Source organism: Elgaria multicarinata, chromosome 5, assembly GCF_023053635.1.
Source record: "Elgaria multicarinata webbii isolate HBS135686 ecotype San Diego chromosome 5, rElgMul1.1.pri, whole genome shotgun sequence".
NCBI classification, from domain to species: domain Eukaryota; kingdom Metazoa; phylum Chordata; class Lepidosauria; order Squamata; family Anguidae; genus Elgaria; species Elgaria multicarinata.
Window position 1 is genome coordinate 27,507,003 of NC_086175.1, and position 17,160 is coordinate 27,524,162.

Sequence of the window (17,160 nt, forward strand, 5' to 3'; positions counted from 1 at the left end):
ATGATGATGATGATGATGATAATGATAATGACGATGATTTCAGTTTTACCCCGCCTATATACAAATTTCCTTAGGCAGCATAAATGGCAAATACCCTCAAGCTGACTAAATAAAAAATCCTTCATGGCAATATGTTCATATCCTTACCACCCACCCCAAATATGTCACACACATCACATATGGAGTGGTTTTAGGAACAAACTGGACATTACATGGGTGTTTCATGACTGTTGTTTTCCTCATGTTTTTTCTTCTATTTGAGGAAGAAGTCATGGCATATTTGGACCCAATGTGGAGAGTCTCTAGCGTGGGGAAATCTAAGCTTTCGTGCTGCACCACAGCCCAAACCCAAAGTGGGGGTGGGAAGAAGACTGTTACCCACAGAGCCAAAAATTATGCCTGCAAAGTTTTCTTCTCCGTGGCTTCTAGCAGCTTGGGGTGAGGTGTGGGTGATTTATGTTACAGAACCAGCATGGGAAAAAAGGTTAGACTCTCCTTTCCCAGCTGCCTGGTCCCACTCCATACAGGCACATCACCACCATAACATTAAGGTTGGCCTGTATCCTAACATTCTTGGATACAAATCCATGCTTGTATATCCCAGAATTCAATCGGGCTCACATCTCTTAAAAGGAAGCAAAGGAATTCATAATTTAAGAGCTGCAGGAGACACTACTAGAAGCAGAAAAATGATGCAACACTAATGGCGTTCTCCCTTGTTTTCAAATAAACATTAATATATTTAACCTACAACTTGAAGAATCTTATTAATCTATGGGCCCACTTAACTCGATTGGACTGTTTGTGAGTCATTGAATACAGGCAAAACTCCTCTGCTAAGGGTCAATTCACACATTCTGTAATCTAGTCACAAGATCGTGTCTGTGAGTGGTTTTCATGTCTAGATCTGCTTGAAAATAAAATGTGTGAATCTGTTTAGGCACAGTAATTATTTCCTTGCTTACTCAAGTACTCAAATGTACGGATGCAGCTAGGGAGCTTATGCATTGCTGAGAATATCCCACACAAAGATGTTACTATAGGATGGGTCCCAAAGCGCTAATGGATCTTCTTTAAGGGCATGTTAACTTATTTCAAGAGTCTCCCTTCATGCTCTTTGAGAAGAGCTGCAAAAGATGCATGTCCTGAAAGGAGCTCCTTGCAGGACATTCATCATATGCAGCTCCACTTGGAGAACATGAAGGGAGAAGCTAAAAATAGATTAATATCCCCCTGTCGGACAATTGGTCACAGCTTTAAAACATGATGGGAGTGGAAACCATTGCATACACACACAGACTCTCTCTCTCTCTCTCTCTCTCTCTCTCTCTCTCTCTCTCTCTCTCTCTCTCTCTGTGTGTGTGTGTGTGTGTGTGTGTGTGTGTGTGTGTGTGAGAGAGAGAGAGAGAGAGAGAGAGAGAGAGAGAGAGAGAGAGAGAAGTTTCCTCCACCTGTTCAAACTGTATCTGACTCTTTTGGTAGCAAAGCAATTCACTTTTTAAGCAAATCTGCATGCTACATTTACATTACTGTACACACTGTACACCTAGCATTTCCTGTCGTACTTATTCTAGCAAACATCTACTAACCCAATGCCAAATCTATGAAAGTTAGGGATGGGTGACAAATTCATTGTGTCAAGATTTTTATATAGATTTACCAAATGCACACCGCCTGAGTCCAGTGGCAGCTGATGCCCACTGAGGCTGGCGGGGTGGATGGTAGGGTCACCAGAGGCAGAGGCACGGGGTCACCAGAAGGGAAGCTGTTTATTGAATCCCCAACAGCTAGCAACCCATATGACAGAAAAGGGAAACTGAGGCACAGAGAGGGAATTCACACAGACACACAACAACACTCCTTTGGACACATATTCTCTTGTTTTGTGAACAACTTGCATTGCAGAGAATCAAGGGACTTTAAGATTATGAGTGCAAAACAAGGTGGGTGGGAGTCCACATAGCCACACATCATCATCATCATCAACAACAACAACAGATGTTGTCTTTTAAACCCAGCAAGAACCCACTGCAAAAGGGGACAGTAAGAGAGCATCAAGTCACACTGAAAAGCATCCAAACTCCATCGTTTTCACTGAGCATCGCCACAGCAAGCCTGTCCATATCTACTCAGAAGTATCTATCTTACACATTTCCACTCATCAGAAACCAGGACTGCATTACTCAGGAGTAAGCATGGCAGTCCGAGCATCCAAAACCACATTTTTCACTGTACATCCCCACAGAAAGCCCTCTACCTACTCAGAACATTGACAAATACAGTACAAAAACCCATCTTATATATTTCTACTCACAACTAAAAACAGCTGGAATACTCAGGAGTAAGCATGGCCAGCAGTATCTTTTTGCTGCTGTGAAAACAAAGCTTAGATGATAGCTCCTGACTATCCTTCTCATTGCCTCATTTTGCCTATTCCAGTGGGACAAGGTCAGGGGATGCTGATTTCTCGCCTTATATGGCAATACGGCAGAACCTTTCCTTGCAATGCACCTCACTGCCACCTTCTCCAGGACCATGACAGTCAGACTGCAGTTATCTTTAAAGTGGGGTGGGGGTGGGGGAGATGAACAAGCTAGTCCGAGACTCAAACAGAGCACAGCAGCAGCAGGGAAGTGTGATAGCATGCCTTTTCCATTATATTTATTTAAGGCATTGCCTACTTGTTTAGTAGGATGAGTTGTTTGGGGTTTGAGTAGGCAGGGCCCTGCCTTTTGTGCCCAGATGTTCAGGCCACCAAGCCTATGCCAAGGTGAGATGAAGCAGAGGTGAATGCCAAAATCCTCAATTTTCCAAACTTGGTAATGCTGTTTTTCAGGGGTGGGAGGTGGAATGTGAATGGAAGAGCACATATTAGTGGAAAGTGCACATTGGGAGGGGGAAAATGTGCTCAGAAATATGGGTATTTGGAAAGGGTGCACACACAAAATTGTGAATTCCTGTGCAGGCCATTCCCCTCCACCACCTCTCACACTTATATGGAAACAGCATGGAATGAGCATCAAGCTGAAAATCCAGCAATCTCAGTGAGAATGAAATTAACAGATCCATTCATTCGTAATTTAAGGAAATTCTATATGATGTTGCATTGGGCGCACCTACACCAAGCAGGATATTCCACTATGAAACCAGTATGAAAGCAGTATATAGTGTGGCAGGAGCCACACTACTGCTTTATAGTGGTACTGAAGTGCACTGACAACCGTTGGGGTCCATTGACACATCTACAGCAAGCAGGATGTGGCACTATGAAAGCGGTATATGGCATGTGTCATATTGAATCTTCATTATATACCCAAAGACTGCATTATGTCCAAAAGTTCTAAGTTAACTCCACACACAAAAGGTGACACAAACTTCCCTACCTGTCCATCACTGAATCATCAGTTTGCCTACAATTTTGGGGGATAGCATGATATTATGAAATTGGCCCAGGCAGGGGGAAGTGGGTAGCATTATTCGACCAAACTAGGTCATGTGTTTGATCTATTCTGTATGATCAGATTCTTAAGGTTTCTGGTTTGTTTGTTTTTGAAAAAAATGTTATTTACATTTTTATCTACGTCCAAAAAGCCTGACCTATATTACTCCTTAACATCCTGACTCTCAACATTTCTGCAGGTGAAATATTGCTGCATTATTGGACTCACGCCACTTGTTATGATGATATGCAGCAACCCAGAACAAAAGGCCTAATTACTGCCAAACACAAACTGGCTATTGTGGTGTGATAACTGAGAAATGTTTCACACACATTAAGAAAAAGCAAATCTAGAGTCATCACTTAGTGGACACTCACCATAGACCAACAGTCAATCCTTGCTTCCTGCTGAGTGAGTGGAGCTGTGTTATATATGAGTTTTGAACACAATTATGTAGTTTCATACCTTAAAGTCATGTATACAATCAGAACAATTAAGTGTGTAGCAATCCTAAGCGTATGAAATGGAAAATCTCAAGTTCATATCTCACCTCAGCTATGAGTTCACTAGGTGACTTTGCATGAGCCAGTAACTCTGAGTTTCACATCTTCAGTATGGGAGTAATAATACTGACATACTTTATTGAGGTGTGCAAAGCTAACTATTATTATAGTCCTTAGTCAACCCCTCCCCTCTCAAATTCTTCAGGTACTCAAAGAATTTCCCCCACAACAACTAAATAAATCACCTATACACTTTGAGTAATGTGCTCTTCACTTTGGGATATCAACCCGCAGTGCATACTGTATAATTAAGTAATGTTAAGATGTATACGCCAACCGTTAAGATAACCCTTCCCAAGGTAGCATGAAACAAAACAAACCATAAAACATGCTAAATCAATAAAATATCAGTGATAAATTCAAAGTTAGCAGTTAAGCTAGATACAAATTACCATACAAACAATAGCCCCAGTATGTCCTAACTCAATTATAGGCCAATGTAAATAGATGAATCTTTAGGGCCTTCTTGAAGTTCTGTGATGATGGGGCCTGGCAGAGAGCCATTGGAACAGAGTTCCACAGGCAGGGAGCTACTTCTGCTAAGTAGTACAGCGGCTTAGCAAAAAACCTGTGCACATTGTGATACAAGTGTGAAATTTGGTATGGTGGTATTTATGACCATGTAGATTAAAATTAGATATAGGGGCATCTTGGGAAATCAACATAGCAGCTGCCATCTTGGAAAATGGCAGCCAAAATCCAGTTTTCGCACAATACTATTATTTGTAATCTCACAGAAAAGATGTTTCAATACAAAATTAAAGAGCATAAAATTTGCTACAAAAAAGTCATTAACAATCCTTTCATAGGAGCAACCCTCATCGAGATATAAAGGTTTTATTCCTACCCATTTGTCTGAGAAGTCAACAACATGCACTATCTCACCATCATTCCAATCTTGCAGGTTGTGTTACAAGTTAATTTAATACATTTGCTATTCAGTAAACAGATTTCTATAATTATCTGAAACCCAGATCCAGAAAGAATAAATGAGCCTCTTATGGAAATTTTGCATTATTTCTATTAACTCTCTTCCCAACCGCCCCAAATTGATGCTTCAGTATGTATTCGTGTTGAAAAATGTGTAAAGTGTAAGTTCTGAAAGTTTCAGGCTTGCACAGAACATGCAAGATTGGAATGATGGTGAGATAGTGCATGTTGTTGACGTCTCAGACAAATGGGTAGGAATAAAACCTTTATATCTCGACGAGGGTTGCTCCTATGAAAGGATTGTTAATGACTTTTTGTAGCAAATGTTATGCTCTTTAATTTTGTATTGAGACATCTTTTCTGTGAGATTACAAATAATAGAGTTATTGTGCAAAACCTGGATTTTGGCCGCTATTTTCCAAGATGGCGGCCGCTATGATGATTTCCCAAGGTGCCCCTATATCTAATTTTAATCTACATGGTCATAAATACCACCATACCAAATTTCACACTTGTATCACAATGTGCACGATTTGGCCAGAAATTGTCGTTAAGCTGCTTTACTAAAGATCCTATCCTTCATGCCTGCCTGCCTACTTTTTCTTACAGGTGGACATCCTATCCCTTAGAGTAGGGGTGGGCAGAAAGTAGATCTCCAGATGATTTGGACTTCAACTACCAGCATTCCTGACCATCCTGGTGGAGGCTTCTGGGAAGTTCCAAACATCTGGAGGTCTACCTGCTGTCCACCCCTGCCTTAGAGAATGTGGTGCCTCATCACCTAAACACAACTTCCACTTTCTGCCATAGTGAATGATTCTAGAACCAGATATTTTTCTTTGTGTGTGTTTGGATGTGCATAGTAGTTATTATACGTAAAAAAAATTTTTTTTCAAGTGTTAAACATAGTTAAGATATATAAAACCAGTTAAAATCATCAGGTTGTTACTATTGATAATAGTAATATTATCCTTCTTTTCTTGCTCATGGTGGTTTTCCTAGATGAATATGACAGTCATGCTGTCTTTTACTGATTCAGGAATTTCCTGACTATTGAACATGTTTTAGGTGTGACCACTTTTTAGATGTTGTTGTGGATGTATACTGGTAGGTCCAGTTTCTGAAGGTTTTCTGTACAGTTGTTTGGCATGATGCCGGTGACTGATGTGACTAATGGAATAATTGTGACTTTTTCCTGTCACCATAGTTATTTAACTCCAATAGCCAGTGGTGCATATTTTTTCTCTTTTTCCCTCTTCCTTTTCTACAACATTTTTGTCAATAGGTTTTGCTATGTCGATGAGGTAAGTGTTTTTTTTCCTTTTTTTGTCTATAATGATTATGTCTGGTTAGTTGCAAGGTATTATCTTGTCCATATGAATTGTTCTGTCCCAGTATATTTTACGATCTGCATATTTCAAGACTGTTTCAGGTGAGTATGTATAGGATGGTGTATGTTGTTTGATGAGGTTTTTGAATTTGATGGCCAGTTGTTGAATTATTTTTACAGCTGTAGTCCATTCCCACCAAAATTTAACATCCTCCTGTTACATGGGCTATTGTTTCTTGGAACTGAAAACATTTTCTACATGAATCTGCTATTACACTGTTATCTTCTATGATGTATTTTTGGTAGTTCTTAGTTGCCATGACTTGATCCTGTATGGCTATTAGGTACCTTTCTGTTTTAGGAAATAGCTCGCCCTTCCTTAGACATTTGTATGATTGTTTTTTGTTAATTTGTGGGTTCTGTATTATGTAGTAATGCTTCCCATGTCGTGCTTTTTGTGCCCATTTTATTTTTTCTCTGCGAATGTGAGTGGTTGTGTTTGGTCTTCATTTTGTAGTGTTATTTTATCTGCTTTTACTATGGCTTTATGAATGAGGATGTTTTAGTCTGAAATAATTATCTGGGTGATTTTATCTGTTTAGCATGAATTGGTCAATGTCCAGCAAATAATAATAATAATAATAATAATAATAATAATAATGGATTTAAAAATATGAAAAAGGTCCTCTATTATACCTAAGAAATTGCCTTTCAAACTGATCTTTCATAGTTCTGTTATCTGACATTTTACTGGGGGTTGGAGGTGGGGCCTGTTATTTCACTGAGATATATTGTTGACCTTTATGATTTTAAGCACTGGGATATATATTTAATTTTATAAAATGGTGTGCTTAACATTACAAATCTAAAAAAAAAAGTGTATCCAATTATAGTTATATTATCTTTCATCTGAAATTACACTAAATGTAACCATTATAAAACAATTAGGGCACAATCCTGAGCATGTTTAGATAGAAAATAGGCTGGCTTGGAAATGCTGGGAACTGTAGGACTTGGTTCTGTTTAAACACACAGGATTGCACACCTAGTTTAATTTCATAACCAATTAATTATTACCTTCATTTCACTTGACTCCTGCTATAATCCAGTAGATCAAATATTTATGGCTTCTAGTGTCTGAATGCATCTCTTTTCCTGTTTTTTTCTCCCCGCTATTGAACTGAAGTTTAGGGGAAGGGAGGAAAACCCTTCTCATTTTAAAACATATGGGCAGCTTCTTTTATACTGAACTCCCTCTCCACTTCTCTGGGAGTGCAAGGAGACCTTCAGGTGTTGTAAATGTAATTTACCTTTCCACTGCCTGAAGGGATAGAAAGAGACCTTACTATAAATAGAATCCGGGCCAGCTCTTTTCAATGCCTCTGCAGTATTATTGCTTAAATAGTTATTCTTATGAGATTCATATGAATCCTGAAAAAGTGACTATATTATAATACAAATGACTAACTATCTGAGATGTATACTTGATTTCTCTCTCACGTATTTGTGCACACACACACACACAAAGATGTTAAGCTTGGAAGGAAACTTCAAAGACACTAATACCAACTTCATATGATCCAAGAACTGAAATACTTATGAGGACAAAAGAACATAGGATGTAATCCTAAGTGCATTCATTTCCAGTTGCCTTTAGAAGTGCTCCCTCCATGCATAAATCCCACATACATTTTTCTATCTTTGGGGCCTGTCACCTTCCCTTCCCCTACAACCACCCCTGGTCCTGCTCTTGTACTGTCAATAGCAATTTGACTCTCACCTGTTCAGCAGGTGATATTTTCAGAGGCATGGGGATGATAACCATTCCTAAAAGCTCTGCTGGTTTATTTTCTGCAAATTTATTTCTTTGTTTTTGTTAAAGGCATGGCAGCATATAAGTAAAAAAAAAAGGAAAGGAAAATAAAATAAAATAAAATAGAAAAGATTATAACCCTCCTCACTTTGCTCTTTAATTCTATGAACTCATGAATTCTTACCCCCCCACACACACACCACTTCATGTAGGAAAAACAGCAGTTATTCTGGCAACAGAGAAGCAAATGTAAAATCCTACACATGTTCGGACAGAAAACAAACAAACAAACACATGGCTGGCTGAGGAATGCTGAGAGTTGTAGGGATTTTTTTCTTTCTAAACATGCATAACACTCTTAACAGTGATTGAATCCCTAACATTGCCATACCTTAAATAGCAGGTGATAGAAGCAATCCATTAGATTAGAGCCAGTGTGGTGTAGTGGCTAAAGTGTTGGACTGGGAGTCAGGAGATCCTGGGTTCTAGTCCCCACTCAGCCATGGAAACCCCACTGGGTGATTTTGGGCCAGTCAACCTTCCTCACAGGGTTGTTGTTGTGAGGATAAAATAGAGAGGAGGAGGATTATGTATGCCACCTTGGGTTCCTTGAAGGAAAAAAGGCGGAATATAAATGCAATAAATATTATTATTATTCCTTCCTTTCTCAATTATATAGCCAAAAGTATTCCAGAAGTTATTCAAGCACATAAATCAAAGAATAAATTCATTTAAGCAATCACCTTTCCCACCCTGTAACACCAACACCCCCACGAGAATGTGACATTTTTAGCAATTCCTTCATAGAATAGACATGGATCCCAGTCTTTTGAATGGTTCAACACACATTCACACTGTAGACTAATCTGAGTTACATATAAATCAGACCATTCAGATCGATGTCAACCTACCACAGGAACTTGTATTGCATCAGTCAAAGACACAAGGAAGCATGCTGATTTTAACAAGATGACAGCCATGAAAACAGCTACTTTGCAGAGAGGAATATATGGATGCCCATTCCAAACTGCTTCTGTGCCAACTAGCCTGCCGTCTGCAAGCCAACCAACCTTCTTACAATTTTCTCCTGAATCTTTCCCATGAGAACAATGTTTTCTGATAAACCCCTTCAAAATCACCTCTCAGTCAAATGAACAGTCAGTCTTCCTCCCTCAATGCAAATGTTTTTACTTTCCTTGATCGCTTTTAGAAGCCACCAAGGCATCACAAAAAAATACCTTCCCTAAGAGAAAGAAACCTTTAGGCTGCCTTGCCCAACCTAGTGCCCTCCAGACATTTTGGACTACAATCCCCAGCATTCTTGACTATTGGCTAAGCTTGCTGGGGATAATGGGAGCTGAAGTCCATGACATTTGGAGGGCACCAGGTTAGAGAAGGATGCTAGATGGGCAATTCACAACAAATGATTTCACTTGGGGAAGAAAGGAATTACAAGCATAGTACATGCAGCAGCTTGGAATGAACTCAGGTGTAAATATCTCCCACACAGTTGCAGTAGCAAATGAAGTGCAGTCTGGTGGACAACCAAATACTTACAGTACTTGATTTTTGTAAAGGACCCAGAGGGACAAACAATCAGCATTTCTACTGCAAGTAATACCACTTCAACTCCAACTGTATCCTTTAGCACGGCGTCAGTACAACTTGTGACCTATCAAGGAAAGCACATCTCACCAGCCATTTTTTGTGGCCTGCCACCGGCCTGACCACTTGCTCCCTGGCTTGGATCCAGTCTTTGTCATACTTAAAGCATACTAACTGAAATCAATGAGACTTTAATTAGTCACAGCTTGCTTCAGCCCCATTGATTTCAATGAGTTTACTCTAAGTACAGATCCAACCCCGTTTTGCATACAAAGAAGAAAAACCTCAGGAGTTTTATTTTGCCCCTTGAGTAGTTTCAGCCACTGGGCGGAATAGAAATGCAATCAATAAATAAATAGCTATCCATGGGTATCTTTGAGTGGCTCAAAGTTGTGCAGGCATTGTTTAGCACTACTTATTGGATGAATCTTGTGTAGTGGAATATGCATTATAGTGGGTAGATAAGAATTTATTGTATCTTGTTGTAAAATAACTGAACAATGGAATGTATTCTTGGAAATGGTGAAGGCGTTAGTCAAGTGCTGGAAGCAGCATGCAGCTTAACTTAGCATGGGTACCTCCATCTCAGTGTTACTGGTATCAGTGGCAGACCAGGCTACATTGAGAAAAATGAGAATGATGGTATGACCAGGTCCAAAACTAAAGATGAAGTCATTGACATCACAAGGGTTATAAAAGGCCAGGATTTCATCAGCTTCTCAGAGAGCGCTTAGGAGAAGGAGAAACCCACCATACATGCTCAGGCTGAATCACTTACATGTCCTCTATTTAGCTAAATATGAACCTTAGATATTGCCTGTTAGATTGAGAAGAATCTACATTTTACTATGTTAGAAATCTAAGTTTTACAGTGTTACCAATATGTTTGCTACTATCTTCATTGTACTTTTACCTGTGTGTATTTAGGAACGTTTGTGATCTGCTTCATCTTAGCTAAAGCTTGTTATTGCCTTAGACTGAGCAATAAAGCTGTATTCCTTGACACCATATTTGTGTTGTCTGACGAGAAAACTTTCAGAGACCACTACTCATATACTTTAATTCTTGAAGCTGAAAATACTTAATAAAGACTAGCAAATAGATCGCTGAGTGAAGCCTGTGCTTAAAGCCATTTTCTCTTGATCTGCTGAATCTCAGAAACACCTGTTCAAGTTTGAGAAACAAGCTAGTCCAATAGAGTGAGAAGCAGTTACTTGCTTCCCTTGGCCATCATTAGGGATGTCAGAGAAATCCATTCAGGGGTGTAGTTCACTGAGCTTTCAGCAGCTTGATCTGTATCAAGTCAGGCCAGCTTGCGGATTTTCGGGTGGGTGGGGTTCTTCAAAACTGCTGTTCACTGCATAGCTACAGGGATTAAAATAGCCAGCTCAGATGGACAAGTGCTGAGCAGTCAGTTTGGAAGTGAAACAGGACTACCCAAAAATAAGGGCATGGTTACGATAAATCCAGGGGATTCATGCATCTCCTAAATGGCTGTTTGAAACATTTCTGCCTAGCTCCTGGGAACACTGTTTGACATTTGCTAGGCTATTTTTCTTTCTATGGGACAAGAGACCCAGAGAGCCTCCTATTACCACAAGCTAAGCCATGAGCTAATGCCCTGTATTTGGGAGGTTTCCCCACACCATGTAAAATCACCATTTATGCAATTTGCAGCTACAATTTGTGCAATTTATGCTGTAATTTTCTTAATTTGTGCAAAGTCTGTCAGTAACTTGCTTACAGGGGGAAACTCAAGGAAGTTCCCTGATTTCAGGAAAAAGCCTGGAACTCAGCTCAGAAATGCAAGCCGAGCTTGGGGCTTTGGGGAAATCCAGTGAGCCCCCAAAGGGCTGGATTTCCCCATGACAGCCATCCCTAGCCATCATATATCAAGTTTCCCTACCCACAACCCACATTATTGGAGTCACAGGAAGGATTATTCACCACAGGATGGTTGGGAGGATTCATGAGCTGTATAGTATGAAATAATAGAGCCAGGGACTAGCAGTCGTAGGAACATGTCTCCCACCTCTGACAAACACTGTGTGAGGAGAAATATCAAAAACACATCATCTATGTGCCCGAATGAATTGCATGGATCATCAGTTGTTTCAATTTAGACAAAACAATCCTGGAACATGCAATACAACCATTTGAACACCACAACCACATCTGTACTCCACATCTATGGGCATTTACACATTGCCAAAAAAAGAGGAAATGCATCACCAAAAAAAGAGGACCGAAGAGAGCACCAATTTGCATATGATAATTTATGCATATAAATATAGACTTAGAAATAATAAGTATAACGTAAATCGAAATACAATTTATCACACCATAATGGGGGAGATTGTGACCAGGTTACCTGTGTGCTTACTTTGTCTGTTATTCAGGTTCTAACTGTTGATGGAGTGAGAAAACAAGCCGAAGGCAGGGGCGAAACCTGCATCTAACTGTTGATGGGCAACTTCAAGGCCCCTGCTGATCATCCTTATTTTTGTTATCTTTAACCTGGACTTGGACTGGACAATGGTCAGGAATTCTGGGAGCCTTCAAATACAGGACATCTTCAAGTAGAGGACTGTCAGTTGTAAAATAGGACACCTGGCCAACCCGTCTAAAAGCTGTTTCCAAAGTCAAAACTCCTACACAATTTCCACCAGAGAATGCCTCTGCATTTCCCACAACATATACAACTGCTGTAAATATCTTAATGTGTACTTGGGGCAAATCACTTCACATAGCTCCACATACCACCATATTTCCCAGGTGGCTACTGGTTTGAGCCACTTCATCTCTGTGTATTCTTAAGCAATTATTTATATCTAACATTATAAACTGATATGACATAGGAAACCTCAACACTGTACGATTATATCCATCTAGCTCTAATGTGGAGAGTTGTTTAGTTACAGCTTCCATTTGGAACTGGCCTTTAGGCAATAGTCCTTACACCATGTATTTCAGATAAGTTTCAGTAATGTCATTGCCTTACTGTGCTGTGGACTGACTATCCCTAACAAGGAAGGGCTACATCTCAGTGGAAAGGACATGCTTTGCTATTAAAGGGAGAGTAACAGGCAATGGGCAGCCATGTTAGTCTGTTGCAGCCAAAACATAAAAGAGTCTTGTGGCACCTTAAAGGCACAAGCTTTTGTGGACACCGTCCCTGCCAGGAAGAATAGACCAGCCTTTCCCCATTCTGGAACCCTCCAGATGTTTTGGACTAGAGCTCCCAGAATTCCTGACCATTGCTCATGCTGGTTGGGGCTGATGGGCGCTAAAGTCCAAAAACCCTAAGGACACCAGATTGGGGAAGGCTGTAGTAGACAGTAATGAACTAGTTAGTCTAGCATGATATAAGGCAGCTTCAGGTAGAATTCACAGATCCTTTTTATGGTTTTGTAGGCTGCAATCGTCTTAGCACATTTACTTTACAAAGGAACTTCCATATCTAAAGTCAGTGCAAAGAAAGTTGGAAAGAAATGGGGCATGCATCCACTCAAGAGCTTCTCAGGAATGTTAAACTGAGATCCAGCAGTGCGTTAGCAGTAGACACCTCTTAAAAATAAATAAACATCCAGTAATCCCTTCCAATGGTCTGATTTTAGACATAGATAAAGAAAATGAAGCCCAATGGAAGAAAACTTGCTTGGATCAATGACTGGATTTCCATGTTTAGATTTGCTGCAGCAAAGCCACTACCATTGGTTTTTACTTTGTCAGTTTCACATGGTGAATATTTCTCATAAATGCACCCCCATGTGGCGATAGCTAGTAGTTACCACGTCAGTTTGCAAGCTTTCCCCCTGATTTAGTAAATACCAGCTGCCACCATGTGAAAGCACATTTCTAAGGATTATTTCACCATGTGAAACTGACAAGGTGAAATTATCCTGCAATTGCCACCTCCAAAGACGAACATGGCAATCAGGCCTAACTGTTTTTACAATCAAGCAACTCCATTCCTATCACTTTTCACTCCCCTTATAGATTTTTTTCATACTCTTCAAAAGGAAAATACATAGGTAGATGGTACTCTCATTTTAGCAAACTCAACATCCTTTGTCAAGCAGCAAAAGCTTTGAAAGAGATAATTGAGGACAGAGAGTGGGAGAGAGAAACACACAAACCCAAATGGTCAAATGTAAAGCCTCACCAACAAGTTTTCACAATTTCTTTTTAAAAATGATTGCCTAATCAGAGTTCTGTTTTGCTCTCCTGATCAGCAATAGCACAGCAACTTATTTCACCAATACAACTAGGTCTGTCAACCAATTAAAGGCATCTGTTTGATTAAATCACCTGCCTTTTAAACCAATTAATCAATAACATTTTTTTTTTAAAAAAAACACTTGAATAATACCAAAATGTCAATACAGGAATCTTTTTGAGGTATGAAAGCAAGCAGATGATAACTTACAATCGAATTAAGAAAAGCTATCCCTGAAAGGACCTCTATAATATTTTCTTTTTCATCCTTTATTACATTAGCAACAAAAAAATAGGTTACCAAAAATAGTCAGATATGCCCTTAACTTTCAGCCCCATTAATTAAAGGTTTCCTCCAATGATTAAAATTGGTAACCACCATGAGATGAATTAAAACTCCAGTTGATTTCTAAACTGATTAGTGGAATAAATGCATGCAGCCCTATATATAAAAGAAGATAGGGAGGGAGAGAAAGAAAAAGGAAGGAAGGAAGGGAGGGAGGGAGGGAGAGAGAGAGAGAGAGAGAGAGAGAGAGAGAGAGAGCAATTCATAAAAGCAGAAATAGCTTTTCAGTTACCATGAGACTTCAGAGTTTCTTATTATCTTCTTTTAAGAGCCTAGTTTACACTATACACTAAAGTCTTTTGAAGCCAGTTTAATCTAGTAGGTAGAACTAGATGGATAGATTTGGGCTGGTGTATTTTTGAACCTGTTTATCTAGTGAGTGGCCTCTAAGACCTTAGCTAGACCTAAGGTTTATCCCGGGATCGTCCCAGGGTCGTCCCTGCCTGCTCCCAGGATATCCTGTGTGTCATTTACATGAACAGGGATGATCCCGGGATAAACCTTAGGTCTAGCTAAGCCCTAAATCACAGTACTTTAATCTGCAATAAGAGAATACTACATTATTCTGAAGATAAATAGGTTGAGGAAGCATTTATTCAGTGCTACAGATGGGCTTGCTTCTTTTCTTCTTTCCTTCTCATCCTTTTTTTCCTTTGGTGTCATGTCTTTTAAATTGTAAACCTCTGGAACTACCTTGTTTTTTTATTGATTTCAATGTAAGCCACTGTGACAGGCTTTGGGGGCAAAGTAGGGAAAAAATGTTCTATATAAAGAAATAATTCTGGTTCTATCATGAGGTCCTTCAGTTCAAGGTCCAATTCTGACCAATCCAGGCCAATGAGACTCTCACCATGGGCAGCTATGCTCATATGAAACTCTCATGCATTCCAATGAGATTTATGCAAAAGGGATTCCTAGATGCTTGTACCCCTTGAGAGATTTTCTTGTTCTGTGTAGCCTGCAGTTTTCAGATTATACACTCTATAGGAAAATGGCTGCTTGTCTGTCTTTCCCTCTCACAGCATATTCTGCCATAAATAGTTTTTGCAACCTGGGTGTATAGCGGACGAGCATGTAAGAACCATGAATGCAGCTACCCAGCTAATCAATCTATTGCTTATACAGCTCTATTATTCATTTGCCATTATTATAAACTAACTCAAGTGTAAGAGAAGTGCCACCTAGACTATGCTATATAAAGTATACTCTGTGACATAGAGTGATCTAAGGAAAGAATTTTCTATGCCAGAGGTAGGGAATCTCTTTGAGCTCAATTTCGGAGAAGCTCTTGTGGGGGGCACTCCAGTGGTGGGCAGTGCCAAAGGCAAAATGGGTGGGGCCAAAAGACACACACATCAGTAAAAGGGATGAAATCAGGGGAAGCGGGTGAGGCCTTCTCCAGAACCCTGGAGGGCCAGATTTAGCCCTCGGTTCCTCACCTGTTATACATGAACATCCAAGCATAACACATACAAACCCTAGATATGTAATGGGTCATCCACCAGGGTGGAATGTGTGGAAATTCCATCATGATGGGGCCACATCATGTGAAGAGTGATTAGGCCATGGTATATATAGCCATGCTCATTCCTGCCCTCCATTCAGTATATTGAATGTGTGGAGGAGGAAATGGGGGCTCCACTCACCCACCTGCTACTTCCTGTGCATGATCATATGTTCATGCTTAGGATCATGCACATGAAAGGGAAGCCTGGGTTCCCAGTCACATGGAAGGACTTATACCAGCCCACCCCAAACTAGTGCCCTCCAGATGTTTTGGAGTATAACTCCCAACATTCCAGATCATTGGCTACTAGCTTCAGTAAGGTGGCCAACATAGATAGAACTTTACATGGATAAAGCCTCTTTCACACTTTCACTGAATGTGCAATGGTTGAGAGATGGGGCCAGCAGGCCTAATCCCGTTTTGGAACAGGGATGGAGCATGCATTAACTTGCAATAGGGAAACCAAAATCCAGGACAATCTAGCCCCACACTTACTTGCTTACCACTCTTCACAAAGCACATAGTTAAATTATGGAACTCAGTACCGCAAGATGTAGTCATGGCCACTAATTTGGATGGCTTTAAAAGGGGGTTGGATAAATTCCTGGAGGAGAAGGCTATCAATGACTACTAGCCCTGATGATTGTATCCTATGTCCAGTATTCAGGGCAGTAAGCCTGTGTGCACCAGTGGCTGGGGAACATGGGTGGGAGGGTGTTGTTGCACTGTGTGCTGCTTTGTTGGACCCTGGTTGACAGCTGGTTGGCCACTGTGTGAACAAAGTGCTGAACTAGATGGACCCTTGGTCTGATCTAGCATGATACTTCTTATGTTCTTACTTAGATTGTAACAATCTAATCCCACTATTACTTAGGATTCCCCAAACTGTGAGTACATAAACAGACATGGCCCACCCATAGTCTAAAGTTGTCATTCCTTGGAGCAAGGGTGGGCAGGAATCTCTGGCTGATTTGTAGCAAGTCGGTCGGGATTTCTGTCTCCAATTGTTTAACAACAGCTGTGACAAAAGCCTGGTCAAAATTATGCTGCTTAAACAAAAGATAGCTTGAGGTAACCAGGAATGAATTTTTGTATAGGGACCAGAAGCTCTGTTTTTGGTACTTGAACAAATTCCTGGGCTCAGAATTCTTTAATTCTATGTCTTTTGCACCAGGGTCTAGTTGGCAGATCTCACGGTTCTTGAAAGAAAAATGGAGATCCCACACGTGTGATGACTGTCCACCAGAAAAGTAATAAGTGCCTTACTGATTAGGGTTAAAAAATCTAGAGGGATTCAGATACCCTATTCACAAGCCATTTACATGGTGACATTCACATCACACGTGGACTTTCTTCCTACTAGCATCAAGCTTTTGAGAAATCATAATACCAACAGACTTGTGGTGAG